We start from the raw sequence: 13,928 nt of genomic DNA on the forward strand, positions 1-13,928 counted from the left end.
CACATATGCAGGCCTGCACCAGTGTACAGTTGTCCACACACTGTAGATTGGACTGGCAGGCTCCTATCCTATCCTATCATGTCCTACCAGAACCAAAAACCCAAACTACCAGCAGGTGAAGGAGGCGCGCAAACTTGGGTTGCCGATTTTTCCTCTCTGGCCAGCCTTTCCTGAGCCCTAAAATCCATGGTGCTCTGCTGATCCCATCCCAGTCCATGGAGAGAGTGCCCAAAAAAGAAACAAATACACTGGTACTGAAAAACCAGCATGCCCTTCACCCGAAAGTCACAGCACAGCCTCATGCCTCCAAGTCCAGTAAAACCTCATCTAACACATGCATGGTAGTGCCTTCCCCCATTCACTCCCAAAGAACAGTTTCAGGTTACTTTCTGATCGAGTTCACAGCTTTTTATTTAGAGCAGCTCAGTGTGTTTTTCTTTATACTCCTCTTACCTCCACCTCCTCATTGTGGTGGGGCAATGTCCACAATAAGTGGTGGCCGGCACAGGTAAACACAGTTGGACGGTGTGCCGGGGCAGGGAGCAGTGGGGGGGAAGCCGACAGACAAAGGAACAGGTTTTATTTATTTATTTATTTATACCTTTTCTGTCACCTGTCTACCTTTTCCTAGCTCCCGCCCCGCCCCACTGCGTCAATGCCCCCCAATACTAGCCATTACTGCATAGATGTACACAATATCAAATTACCTCACTTTCCCCATCAATGAACAGGGCGCTGTTGCTCCCCACATAGATTTATCATTTCTAAATTCCAAAATATAAACAAATATCACAACCATGACTTCACTTTCGACTCTGGGCACCTAAATGCTTTATAATGTAGAAGATCTAAATTTCACTGGTTTAAGTAAAATGCTTGAAGATATGTGGAAAAAAAGACCCCAAAGAAATAAGAAACAGGAAAATGTCCTCCTACTTGTCCTTGTCCCTGCTTCTTTTTGCTGTTCCAGCTCTCCGACTGAGCCACAAAAGGACAATGTAAGACTTCAGTGGTTTAGGCTATAAGCTATAGCAGTGTTGCTGTAAATTTCCTGTTTATCAGAGGTGCTTGTGTGTGTGTGTGTGTGTGTGTAGTGTGTGTGTGTGTATGTGTATATTTGTGTGTGTGTGCGTGCGTGTGTGTCTGCGCATGTATTTGTATGTGTATGTATACGTATGCATGTGTGTGAGCATCCGCTCAAGCACAGTGTTTAATTCCCTTCATTTGAACAACTGACATTTCTTCATACATATAAGAAAATTAACAACACTATAATACGTATGTAATCTGATCTGGGAAAACACAGTCTGTTAAGTATTAACTGGTGCTATTATTAACATTGCCTTCGGTAATAATGCTTAAGGAGGTTCTACTAATTAACCAAGAATCACCTCCCTAAACATAAGATTAAATTGCTTAGAAGCCAATGCTTACCAAGTTTAATTTAGAGGAATACATTATTTAGTACACATACTTGTAATTATCTTATCCACTGATGATATGCAATGCTGGCTGCTTTATTGTGATGAATCGCCTAACGTGTGATCATGATCTACAGTTCTACAGTTAATTCCAAGAACTCAGGTTTGCTCATTGACTCTAATATTTCAACTGTGATAATTTGCTAATGTGAATAGTATTGCACATAATTAGTGTGGGAGCTGTGCTAAGCAAGATGAAGGCAAGAACTGTTATCTCCATAAAATATGTCTCTAATTCTTTGGTGGCCCAGGAGGGTATGACTCAACAAGAACAATATGTTGGCGTGCCCATTTTTAATGCTTGTCAGTATCATATTTTTTCACACATTTTGTGAAAACTACCCAGAGTAGTAAATTTACTGGATTTAAATGCTGCACTACTGCAAATTTTAGATTTTTCTGAGCCTACTTGTGTTTCCTTAAATGCAGATATGCTGTAGAAAATTGCAAAATCAGGGAATTTCAAAAGCAAGTTAAAGATTCTGTATTTTCCAGCATGTAAAATATGAACACACTTAGAGCCCAATTCCGATCTCGTACGGTAAGCTTACTGAACGACTCGGGTCCGAAATCCTTTCCACACGACTCGGATCGGGGGAGTCTGACCGAACGAGTATGATGCATTTGAATGCAACCGGATATGATTCAGTCAGACTCACATTGACTTCAATGGGAGTCCGTGTACCGAATGCATTCACAGGCTCGCATTGACAAAAGGGGTGGTTGGAGATAATTGTGGATCCTGTAGTGGCCACCCCATGGTGCTTGCCACACTGTGCATGGTTGGGAAGAGGGGACCCATGGGTATCCCCTCAGGCCTGATTCGGAGGGCCCCAGGTGAAGGGGGGCTGCCTCAGGCCCCCAAGACCGAGTCCAGAAGCCTTTTCGATCCGGGCAAACCAAATCAGGAAGGCTGTCTGAGTCATTCATCACACTTGCTTGCTCTGAAAACCTAGTCCATAGAGCTGCACAAATCGGCTCTGGAAGGCTCTATCTCTCTGAATGCCTTTCGTAATCAATTTGGTCAGCGCTAAGTCTTTCCTGGCATTGTACTTGGTCGTTCTGACCTGTGAACTGGTGGTTGGAGTTGTGCATGTGGGTGTGGTGATGACTGAGGTGTCTGTATGTTTGCTTGTGCTCTTGTGTTTTTTGTGGTCTCTGTGTTTATGTGTGAGTGTGTGAATGTGTGCTGCTCGTGTTTGTTGGTGTTGGTGTGTGCAAAGGTGTGAGTGTATTTGGGACAGGATGGGAATAGGGAATTGGGATGGGGAAGGGGCGGGATGTGGGGCACCAGGTTGGGATGGTTGGAAGGCTGTGGTCATTGAGGAGGCCAGACCCTAAAACGTACACCAGACATACCACTTCCAGGTAAGCTAGCACTTGTTGCATATGGCAGCTAAGCCCCTGGATGGCATTCAGGAGTGCAGTCTGGCCTACAGTGATGTTGCAGAGAAGGTCAATAGACTCCTCATTCAGCGCAGCCGGGGGGACAGGGCCAGGGGGTTAGGTTCCTGGAACAATGGAGATGCCACCCCTTTTAGGGGGTGGGTTGGACAACTGGGGAGTGAAAGAGGAAGGCTGTAGATGGTACTCTGGGTGGCGGACAAGGTGCAGGTCTAACAGGAGCATAAGGGTTCATCACCACTAGGGACTGGTTGCTTGGGGTGGCCTCCGAAGAAGATTTTGAGCTGGAGCCTTCCATGCCAGTCCCTTCACCCATCGTGGTACTGTGTCCCTTGGTGTCGGCGGTCTCACCAGGTGAGACACATTGTCCAGCTGCTACCCCACCTTTGTGGCCAATGTCTCCTTTGTCTGCTCTGGGTGATTCCGAAAATACATATACAATAGTTTTATTGTAGCTGTGTAAAAATAACTCATCAACAACCTTGAGCAAAACGTATTTTCCTAGTTTCTATATTGCACCTGCTAAAAGGCTCACAAACGTTGGTTCTTTACATCATCATCTCATCCATGTAGGGAGCATCTTTAGACACTATTTGCTCCCAGTTCTGTTTTTCCCTTTGAAAGCTCCTGCATCAAATATGATCTTGTCTGTTAATCATAATCATGTCTCTAAAGGAACTGTTGAACACCTCTGAGTGGTTGGCCTTTGTTTGCCAGAATAGTGAACTTATGTCTCCAATTAGGATAAGCACCAAATATACCTTTGAACAATGTGCGTAAAAGGTCCAAAAGCTGGGTTAATGACAAATATTTTAATGGAACAAAAACAGTTACAAAGATTCACATATGCATTTCAAACATGTACCTGCTCCTTAGGTGAACCATAGAGCTGGCCATGCAGGAAAAGACCTCATTTGCCAGCAACTCCAGTTCCTTTGGCATGAAGGCAGGGGCTCTCTCACCTGCTCGACCTGTCATGGTTGCTCTCAGTGGTGAGAAACAGTAGCAAACGTGGATGAGGTCTTGTTGGCAGCAGTATTAGGAGGCAAGTGAGCTCTTTTTCCAACTGCCGCATACATGTACGCGATCGTCAGCAGTGACAGACACAGCCATTGGCCTTCGTACATTACTTTCACCAATGTCAGCCTACGGCTGTGTGCTTTGTGAAGTCTACCGCCCACTACGTGGTCAACTTCCGCCACGCTCATCTGATTCCAAATGTCCTATCAGCGAGGTCAGGCATCAGCCATTTTAGAGGTTTAAAATAGTATGTTTGTGACTGTTAAGTGCGTCACGACCAACCACCCAAAATGGGGGCTAGTTTGTTTACAAATGAAAATTTCGATGGACACTCATTTAAAAAAAAAAAACAAAAAAAAAACATTGATATGTAGTGTGTTACTGTGTTGAAATGTGATGTTTGCGCCGTGTTGTTTACACCTCCGTACGGTTCTTTTGGAGAAAAAAAAGAATGTGTAAAAAGTAGAAAGTTATTTTTTATTTTTTTTATTTTGCATTTATTTTAGGCTATAAATGTCATTTGTGAAGAATAAATGGCAAAAAGCAAATGTTTGATTAAAATATGTAGTAAATCCATATATATTTTGTAGAACTACATGACTTTAGTGTTAATTATCAAATATGTTGCTGTGAAAAATTTGAAAAATGTTCAAAGTTTTCCAATGCAGACATATGAACCCTGGAGAGTGAACAGATGACAGCCTCAGGTGTACTGCCTATTTCCAGACCATGCCACCATGGAAGAAAATTATATTTTTTACATACAGTTACATTGTTTATCTCTGATTGATTTGTATTACTGTGTCCTCCAAAAGTTGACTTTGTAATGTATATATCATGTTATGTTTGGTTGATAATCCTTTTGTTTTCATCGGTTTTAGGTTTCTTCACCATGTCATCTTCGTTTGGACCTTTCAGAGCTGTGATATTTGCAGTTATATGGTTCTGTTTCGAAGTACAAAGGGAACATGGGTTTATCCTGGAAAAGACAGACACAGACTTTAGGTGTACAAATATTGTACTAAGGCAACTTGCACTGTGATTGAATGAAAGATTTGAAGATTATATTGGACTTGTTCTCTGTTGTGTGTTGGCACAAAGGCAATATGTGTCCCATCATTAGCTCAAACCACATGTGGTAGTGGAGCCAAATAATGCTAATCTCCTTTCACACTGCCAACATTCTCATTGTGTGTAAAGTGTATTTAGCTGTTGATATGTCTCATCATTGTAGGACATACGTCTTTTGGCACACCACTGAAACATGGTTGTTACATTCCACCAGATACTGGAACAGTGGATTGGAATGATCTAGTGTCTACAAAATGTAGTATTGGCATGTTTTTGGCTATTGGTGTTACTGATGTGGGATTTCTTATGTGAGCCAGAAGATCCGGTTCCAGCTGATGAAATGACACAATGATAACTTGCCTATTTGATTCGATTATTTTGGTATATCCCCTTCTTCTATGTTGGCAAGGTCTGGAACCAGAAATGTGAAAACTGGTACTGAGTATTAGTGTCATGTATGGATTGTTATGTTGGTGAAAATGTTGATAGTAGTAGATACTTTAGTGTTATATTTCTGTGAGTCATGGTTGGGAACTTGAGAAAAATATTACCTACTTGCAAATTATCTATGTTTTCACAATCATATGATTTTTGTCATTGTGAAGTTATGATGGACGGAAACAAATGTATTGATGGCGTTGAGATATGCAACACCAGTCTATGAGTTGTTGAGTTGTGAATATATTGCAATAAATGTGCAGAAATTAAACAGGATGAAAATGAAAAAAAAAAACCAAAAAGTGAAGAATTCAGTCATGGTGAATGAAACCAAAGTGAAGAGCAAAAATAGTTTGAAGTCCGATATCCAAAATACGGCTGGCAATAGAATGGTAAATGTGCCCAGAAATGGTCCACTGTGTGAATGGAAGTCACAGACTGGAGAAAATTAGGGTTGGGGTTTCTTGCTGGTGGTGGTAGAGGTCTTGCCCTCCTCACCTCCTGATAATCTGGGTGGACGTCCCAATCCTATGGGGCAATGGAGATCTACAGTTACAGGGCCTGTGTGGCTACAGGTGGTACTTCCTTCTATTCTGGCCTCCCTTCCTGTGGCTGTGCAAATGTAGGTGGGGCCGATGTTATAGTACCAAGGAAGTGATAAATGGTATTGGCAAAACTCAGTACATATGGGTGTAAATGTCCTGAAGCACCCCAGTCAGGGAGTACATTTTGGAGTTGTGGGCCTCCATCTGCTAATTGAACTCCCTCTACAACTGCTTAATCTCCCAGAGCTCAGTGAGTACCTGGTCTATCATGTCTTGGGATTGGTGATAGACTCCCAAGACTTGGTTGATAGTGGTTTGGCTGAGAGGGACCCCAGTGGGCTCACTATGCTGGCCCACAGAATCCCTTCAACGGCCCCTACCCCAACTAACCCGTACCATTGGCTCAATGTGTCCCGTCCAACTGGGTCCTAGCTGAGCTGGAGCTGGTGGTGTTGTGGTCTCAACATTAACCAGGACTGGGGAGCACATGATTGGTGATAGGAGCCCAGGAAGTGGTTAGATGAGGAGTGATAGATGGGGTGAGAGGTGTTGATGTGGGGCCAGTGAGACTCACTGGAGCCATCTGCCAAGGCTGACCAGATGGACCAGGATCCTCATCGTCATCCAGATTACCACGAGTGTTGTCCTCACTGAAGGCTTGATCCTGTGCTGGAGTGGAGGTCTCTTCAGTGGCAGATTTCTATCCTCGTGCTGTGGCAGTTGGACCAATTGAGAAATTGAGAACATTTTCATTAGTAAAAGTGTTGATTATACATCCAAATATTTTGAGACAAACAATGTAGATATCTAGGAGAAACAATTAAGAGATTATTATGATTATAGCTTTCAGTGATATTGAACATATTACCCTAACATCTTGCAATTTCAAACATTACAACTTCAAATAAGCAGGTAATTAAATGTCATGAAATGTTTATGGAGTTATTAGGAAGTATACCTAACATCTCCCAACCATTCAACCTAACACAGTGGAGAGGAGAAATGTGTGATCAACTATTCCAGGCCAAGCTGGCTTAAAAACAGACATTTACACAACTTGGATGGATGTTTGGCAATAATCATCATATGAACAGTGCAGAGTAAATTTTTGCAATTACCACTTATATTCAGCATAGTAACTTTCATACCTTACAATTTTTGGGTCAACACAGTTTGATTTGTGAAACTCATGATATCAATTCAATTGATTGAGAAGAACAGGACACCATTCAGAAATGAGCACACCATTTTCATAAGAGAGCATTGAATAGGGATTGATCACTACATGACACTTTACCATATGTGAAAATATGTTAGACGAAAGACAATGAGCAATATGACATACCAATATTCTTTTGACAAAAAAGAAACAGGGCAACATGGTAGTTGTAGTCATTTCAAATATAACTTCACAAAACTTGAAAAATGGTTAGTGGAACATATCTGTGGAAAATATGCAATTGAAATGGGACAGACACTTACAATATGGAACACATATGGGTAAGGGATAATATGGTGTTCTAACACTTACAGGCAAAATACCATCATGTGACATGTAATGGAGATTGACAACTGTTATCTTGGATGCAGCACAATTCATTCACACAAACAATCCAAATTATCCGATACTGATACTTTGAGTTTTCTGTGTTAGGAAAATATGTGCAGAACACATTGGCAACAGCTGTGTTGAGAACAAACAGGACATTGAGGTTTAGTGAAACTTTGTAAAGTGTATCTTATGAGACTCCACACCACCAGATATTCCTGTCAAGCTTTCAGGATGTGGGATTAGCAAGATCTTCTCCTCCCAGGGCATATACGTTTTAAGGGGGGCCTGGGAGAACTACCACCAGTCCTCTGGGCCTCCAGGTGATGCTTGGAGATCAGCGAACGCACTCTCACCTGCAGGGTGTTCCACCTCTTCCTAATTTCTTCCCATGTCTGCAGATTGCTTGCTACAGCATTCACTCTGTTGACTAGTCTGGCCCACATTTGCCTTTTCTGAGATAGGGGTGTATTTTGGACTTGGGCCCAAATAACTGGGCTCTACTCATGATTTTTTTCATGACTGACAATTCTCCCTCAAAATAACTGGGATTTTCTGGGTCCTGGCACTGTGCAAAGAAATATGATGAAATTAAATTAATTAACCACAAACAAAAAAATGAAAGAAGATAAAGGCATAAGAAACTGGGAAAACCAACAAAATAACCTCACTTAACTGGCAATGTTTCTGCTGGAAAATGTTGTGGTGCAGTGCAATGGCAAAGGATCATGGTCTGAAATGGAGTGTGTTTTATAGTGTTGTGTGCAGGTGTTTTCATTTGGGCAATGAACATCAGGTGTATTTTACTAGTCTTCAACCAATGGCAACAGTGATCAGGCTTTCGAGAGCGTGTCCGCGATAAACTCCCTCCGACAGGGAACTACCACTAGGAGACTGTCAGCATAACTGTGAAATCTATATCAGCTTGACGGAGACCCGTCACCATCAGCTGCAAAGAAGTACTGTTCACCAGGATTGGAGTCCGCCTCGTCGGCAGTGGTGAGCCGCGACCATGGCAGAAAACACTCTGTTGACCCAGACGGCAAGTCAGCCTGCATGCATATGAATACAGCTGGAGAAAGACCGTCAACTTGAAGGAGTACTTGGGACCACTGCCGAGGAGGGACAGTGGTAAGACCATCAAGAGCTATATCAGGCCCATACTGAGGCCAGTGGCCACTGTTTTCAGAGTGAGTGAAGTGAGAGTGATAGTTCATCTGCACAATATCTTAATTATGACACAAGGTCAAGAATCCAGCATTTAGATCAAGTGAAGAGCCTTTTGAAAAAGGTTGGATTCATTATAAATTTAGAGTTGTCAATAATGGAACTAAAGAAGAGGTGTTTGGGTTTCCAAGTGGAAACAGAGAGAACAGTTTTGAAGTTATAATTGAAGGCGGTACAGAGGATTAGTCAGGCAAGTGTCCAGCTCGGTTGTCATTCTCAATGTAGGCTATGTTTCAAGGGCCTTTCATTAAAGTGCATTGCATTGGATGAAAGTGAGAGGATTTCACAAAGAAAAGGGCATGCATATAAACAGACAGGAGATGAAAGTAAGTTTGTTTGGCACTGTAGAGTTTTCAGACTTGGCTAGAATGTTGTTGTTCAGTCTTAATGAGGATGGACAATTTAAACGAGTTACAGTACATAAATCGACCAGGGGAAATCAAGATCAAAAGCACTGTTAGATTTGGTGAAGGAGCAGTCACACTTTTGCCTAGAACACAAAATAGAGCTCAAGGTGAAATACTTACTAGGGCAGGACAATCAGGCAAAAGACTGAAATTTGACATATTTGAGAAAATACAATGAGAGGATATTTCAAGAGATTCAGACGAGATGAGGCAATTGGAGGTGGATCTTTTTGTGTTAAGATTGACAACACAATTAGAAGAGTACTCCAGTTGGAGATCAAATCCAGGGGCTCTGGAGTGGAAAGATAGGTTATGTATTTTTCCTTTCATAATGATTCCAATAGTGTTGCTCATGGTAAGGAGACAGAAGAGCCAGAGAGTGTTGGTGACTCCATTTTAGGGGTACCAACCGTGGTTACCAGATGTACCAGAATAAGCAGTAGAGTAACTATCATTAAATTCAGGTGAAAAAAAATGTTTTTTAGGTTCTGGTGATGGGAGGCCGTTTACAAGGAATAAAGATTCAAGAACATCCTTTGTTAGAAAGTGAAGTGTTGGATGTTTTTGTGTGAAGGATGTCAGGGCACTTATAGACTTCAATAGCTTTATAAAGGAGGCTGCAAATCTGCTTGGAGAATCTTGGGTATCAGGAACTAGGAAAATGTATATTGGTGAACGAAAATCATGGATTTGTTGGTATCTGGCGAGGACTGTGGCTTCCATGGAGGTTGATGCTGCATTACTGGTGAACCCCTGTCAAACATGTTTGAACAGAGTTTGTCTTATAGGATAATAAATTGTTAAAGGTCAGTAGTTTCAGCAGGGCATTCAATGAAGAAAGGTTGAATGTTAGGCAGTGATTCCATAGTTACTGAGTCATGAAAGGTATTAGGATGAGCAGACCACCTAAGGCAAGGTACGATTCTCTGTGGGATGTAGAGAAGATTTCCAAGTTTTGGAAGAGTGCACAGAAAGTATTCATTTAACTTTGAAACAGTTAAATAGGAAGGAAGACCTATTCAGATGTCTGAGCTTTAGAGGTAAGTAAGTTGTTTTATATATCTGATGGAGTTATTTTTAGATGGCTAGAAGAACAGAACAATGACTGAGTCAATACTTTTTTTAAATTTTGATGAACCATGTTGCAACGGAAATATTCTGGGCATGGTGTACAGTTGTGTGCACAACTGCTTGTATCTTCTTTCCTGGTTATGTTTTTTAACCAGTTCCCACACTAATCTAGTGCTCATGCATCCCTTGACATGCATAGGTCGTAGAATTGTGCTGTGAACTCGTGGGGCTCACCAAACGTGCCCTCATTTGACTGGCAGTGGACTACTGTCCCTTCTGTGGGTTTAGCGGATAGCGCAGCAGTAGCAGCATGCAGTGTTTTGTGAATCCATAGTTGTGACTAGACATTTTTATGTGAGTCACTGGAGTGGAGGACTACACTCCCTCTCATCTAAAGTTCTACTTCTATTATTGTTCCCAGCCGCTAGTGCTTTCATGCCCGGTATATGTTGTGCATCTTTATGTATGTAGTATGCATACTACATGCATGGTGTGTGAGCCAGAGTAATAGAGTCCTGTGGAATCCATTGAGGATTCATCAGGCATGTCCTGCACCCATGATGGACCTGAGGATGTTTTCCTAGGTAGTAGAAGTGTATTCCCGGCACTGGAGGGAGGAGACTTAGACAATGACGTGAGTGGAGTGGAGACAGGACTCCTTTGGAAATTCAATTAAATTCTATTAGTTTTCTTTAATACAGCCATTTGTTAGATGGTTGGTGCAAAGAGTGGGGCTGTAGACTCTGTTGTGTACAGGTGTGAAAACCATTAAGTGTTTTTCCCTGATAAAGACCTTTAATTTGATGATGAGAGTGAAGAGCAAAAACCTCACATCTTGCTGTGCTTCTTTAGTGGGTGCTCCAGACTGGAGACTACCCCACTTTGCGAAGCACCACCCTACACAAAGGCTTTGCATGGAGAGCAGCTTGGAAAGGATACTTGAAATTAGAACCACCCTAAACCAGTTCTATAGTTGCAGACAGAGAATACCCATTTTTGGTCTGATCTTGGTGTATAGAAGTGTGACCCCACTACCCCACTTGTTCCACTTCCAAGTCCTCTATGGCTAAGGAAGGAAGTGCTCTGCAGAGTACTCATTACTCAGACAACTTCAGTGCAATCAGAGCAGACAGACAGCTTCTCAGTGGTGAAGGGACATCACTTAAGTCTGGATCTCTTGCTGGTAGAAATTATTACCTGTCCTGAAGTGCCTAGATGCCTGCCTTCTGATGTTAGGGGAACTGAGCCTGACAACCCTGTAGGAGTGTCTGCCCAGCAGAAGCAAAGTACAGCATGACCTAGGTGTCCCAGCTGCACTCAGAACAGAGAGACTAAGGAGAACGATCAGAGCACCCTGGTGTCTGCAGACCTGCAGTCTCTATGTGCTATTTCCTGGTGAGAACTGTGAATATTGAGACCATGACTACAGAAGCCTAGTCAGGGCTGTGAATGTGTGCCAGAGTAATAGCTGTGCTCAGGGCTGCAGCTACATGAGTCATATGTGGACTGATCCCCAATGTGAGGTAAGACTGAGAATTAAACTGGAGGGCACTAATTTTAGGAATGAAATAACTGAACCCGAGCCATGTTCTCATACCTGTAGAAGGGGGGGCCAATTAGTCCTAAAAAGGAATAGACCCTGAATCAGGAGAGGAGGTTGGGGGAATAGTGAATAGAGATGCAGCACTGCCTGATAACACTAAGGATACTATATTTCATAATGTTATTATAGTGTGTGGTAGTCAGGGTTAGTGTGTGTTAAATCACTTCTATTTCTTGAATAAACAAGCACTGAGTTGGACATTCAGCTATTTTGTTGTGTCATTGTGAGATTCTGATCTTGAGCACCACCATACTACCTCCCTCAGAAGCCTGTGCTCCGTAGCATCTTAATTACTGCAAGACAAGTGCTGAAGGTGTTGTTCTTGGCCCAGTATTTGGAAGCATAGTAGGACGGACTCTGGGACATCACAGGTGTACTACCCCCACTGTTGAGGCTCAGTAGTCACTGCATGCCCTGTGTCCCTCTGAACAAGATCTAAAAAACTACCAAGTGTTTTACTTATGCAAGTGTCTGAAGAGAGCTTGGCAGAATAGAGACCTGCAGGGGAGGAACAGCTGTTGACAACATATGTAAAACCATTTGAAGTGATCTCATTTCCAACCAAAGTGAGATGGGTGAAGAAGAGAATGAAGAAGTCGGATATGGCCATAAAAAAGTTTAGAACATGTTCTGCTTCAAGTGAAATGGCATGAACATAGTTTTTAATGAGGAAGAGTTTAGATTAGGAGAGCAGCATATCAGGCACATGCTTGAGCAATGTAGAGCATGTGATTAAATGTCTTGAGGCACTTTAAACATGCATAATGAAAGCCTCGAGTCTTGCCAGAAAATTATGATTCTTCTACGTATGACAAGAGAATCCAGATATTAGTCAAAAAGCTTTTATTCGATATGCAAGATATCTTGTAAGCACATAAAAAATACAATAGACACATAAAAATCACAGTTACAAGAAGCCAGTATGAAATGCATAAGAATATAAAAAAGGGCATAAATTTCCCATAATAAATTATCTAAAAAAAGAATTAAACAGCTACTGACAATCTCTTGCAGCGAATAAGCCAGGACCACTTTAAAAATTTCGCAATTCCACACACAAAGAGGGGGGAAGTGTCCGTAGTTAAAATACGCAGGGCTTCAAGGTGACTACGTGTGCCCGTATTGCGACAGAGGGGTTTCAACCAGACACCCCTGGGCCTTGCATAGTCCGGGCAGACAAATAAGACATGTGCAATAGACTCAATCTTGCTAGGGCAACACGCACAGTTGGGAGAAATGCGGGGCGCAGGTGACCAACTCGATACCAATGCACCTAGGGGGAGGCATCCAACTCTAAATTTGAAGTAAAGGGCTCGGTCATAAGGGAGAGTTATCAAGTCCAGGTAGGGTTCAAAAGCCACAGTGTCTTTAATTTGCAAAAAGGCGACAGTCGACTTGCAGTGATTAGAGGTTGTATTTAACCGCTCCGCACACCAGTTCCAATAATGCGCCTTGACAACTTCTTTTGTAGGGGCTGAACGTGATGACCAGCAGCCTCCTAGACCGACATTCTCCAAAAGCTTTTTGGTATCTCTAAGCCACTTTATTTTAGCCCAGCCCCCCAAACTCATAATTTCACCCAAGGCATCAGCATAAGATTTCAATTCTTCACCCCTCCAGATTCTTGTCCATAACAAAAGCGGGCGAAGCTGGGCCTGGTCTTTAATATTTTTGCAGCCCATGTCCAACCGGACAGGTACGGATGGAGTACTCAGGGGGACGGAGATAAGGGATTTCAATAACTTACTCTCCGCTGTCTCTAGGTCTTTCAAACAACAGTGGCCCCACAATTCTGCCCCATACAAGGCTGATGACACTACTTTAGCCTTGTAAATATCAACTACTGGGGTGAGTGATCTTCTTGGAGAGGCCCTTAACTCCCTCATAAGGGCACCTCCCACTCTCCTGTGACTGAGGACCATTTTATCAATATGACTTGCCCAGGACATCCTATCCGTAATCCGGATGCCAAGGTAGTCGAATTCGGCTACTTTCTCTAGGGGGATCGAATTTAAAGTCGGAGGGCGGCCCAGTTTCTTAGGAGGATTTAGGACTAGATATTTTGTTTTATCCACATTTATTGTTAATCCTCTCGCATCACAGAACTCCTGA

This window comes from Triturus cristatus, chromosome 2_1 (assembly GCF_964204655.1).
Source record: "Triturus cristatus chromosome 2_1, aTriCri1.1, whole genome shotgun sequence".
Taxonomy (NCBI): Eukaryota; Metazoa; Chordata; class Amphibia; order Caudata; family Salamandridae; genus Triturus; species Triturus cristatus.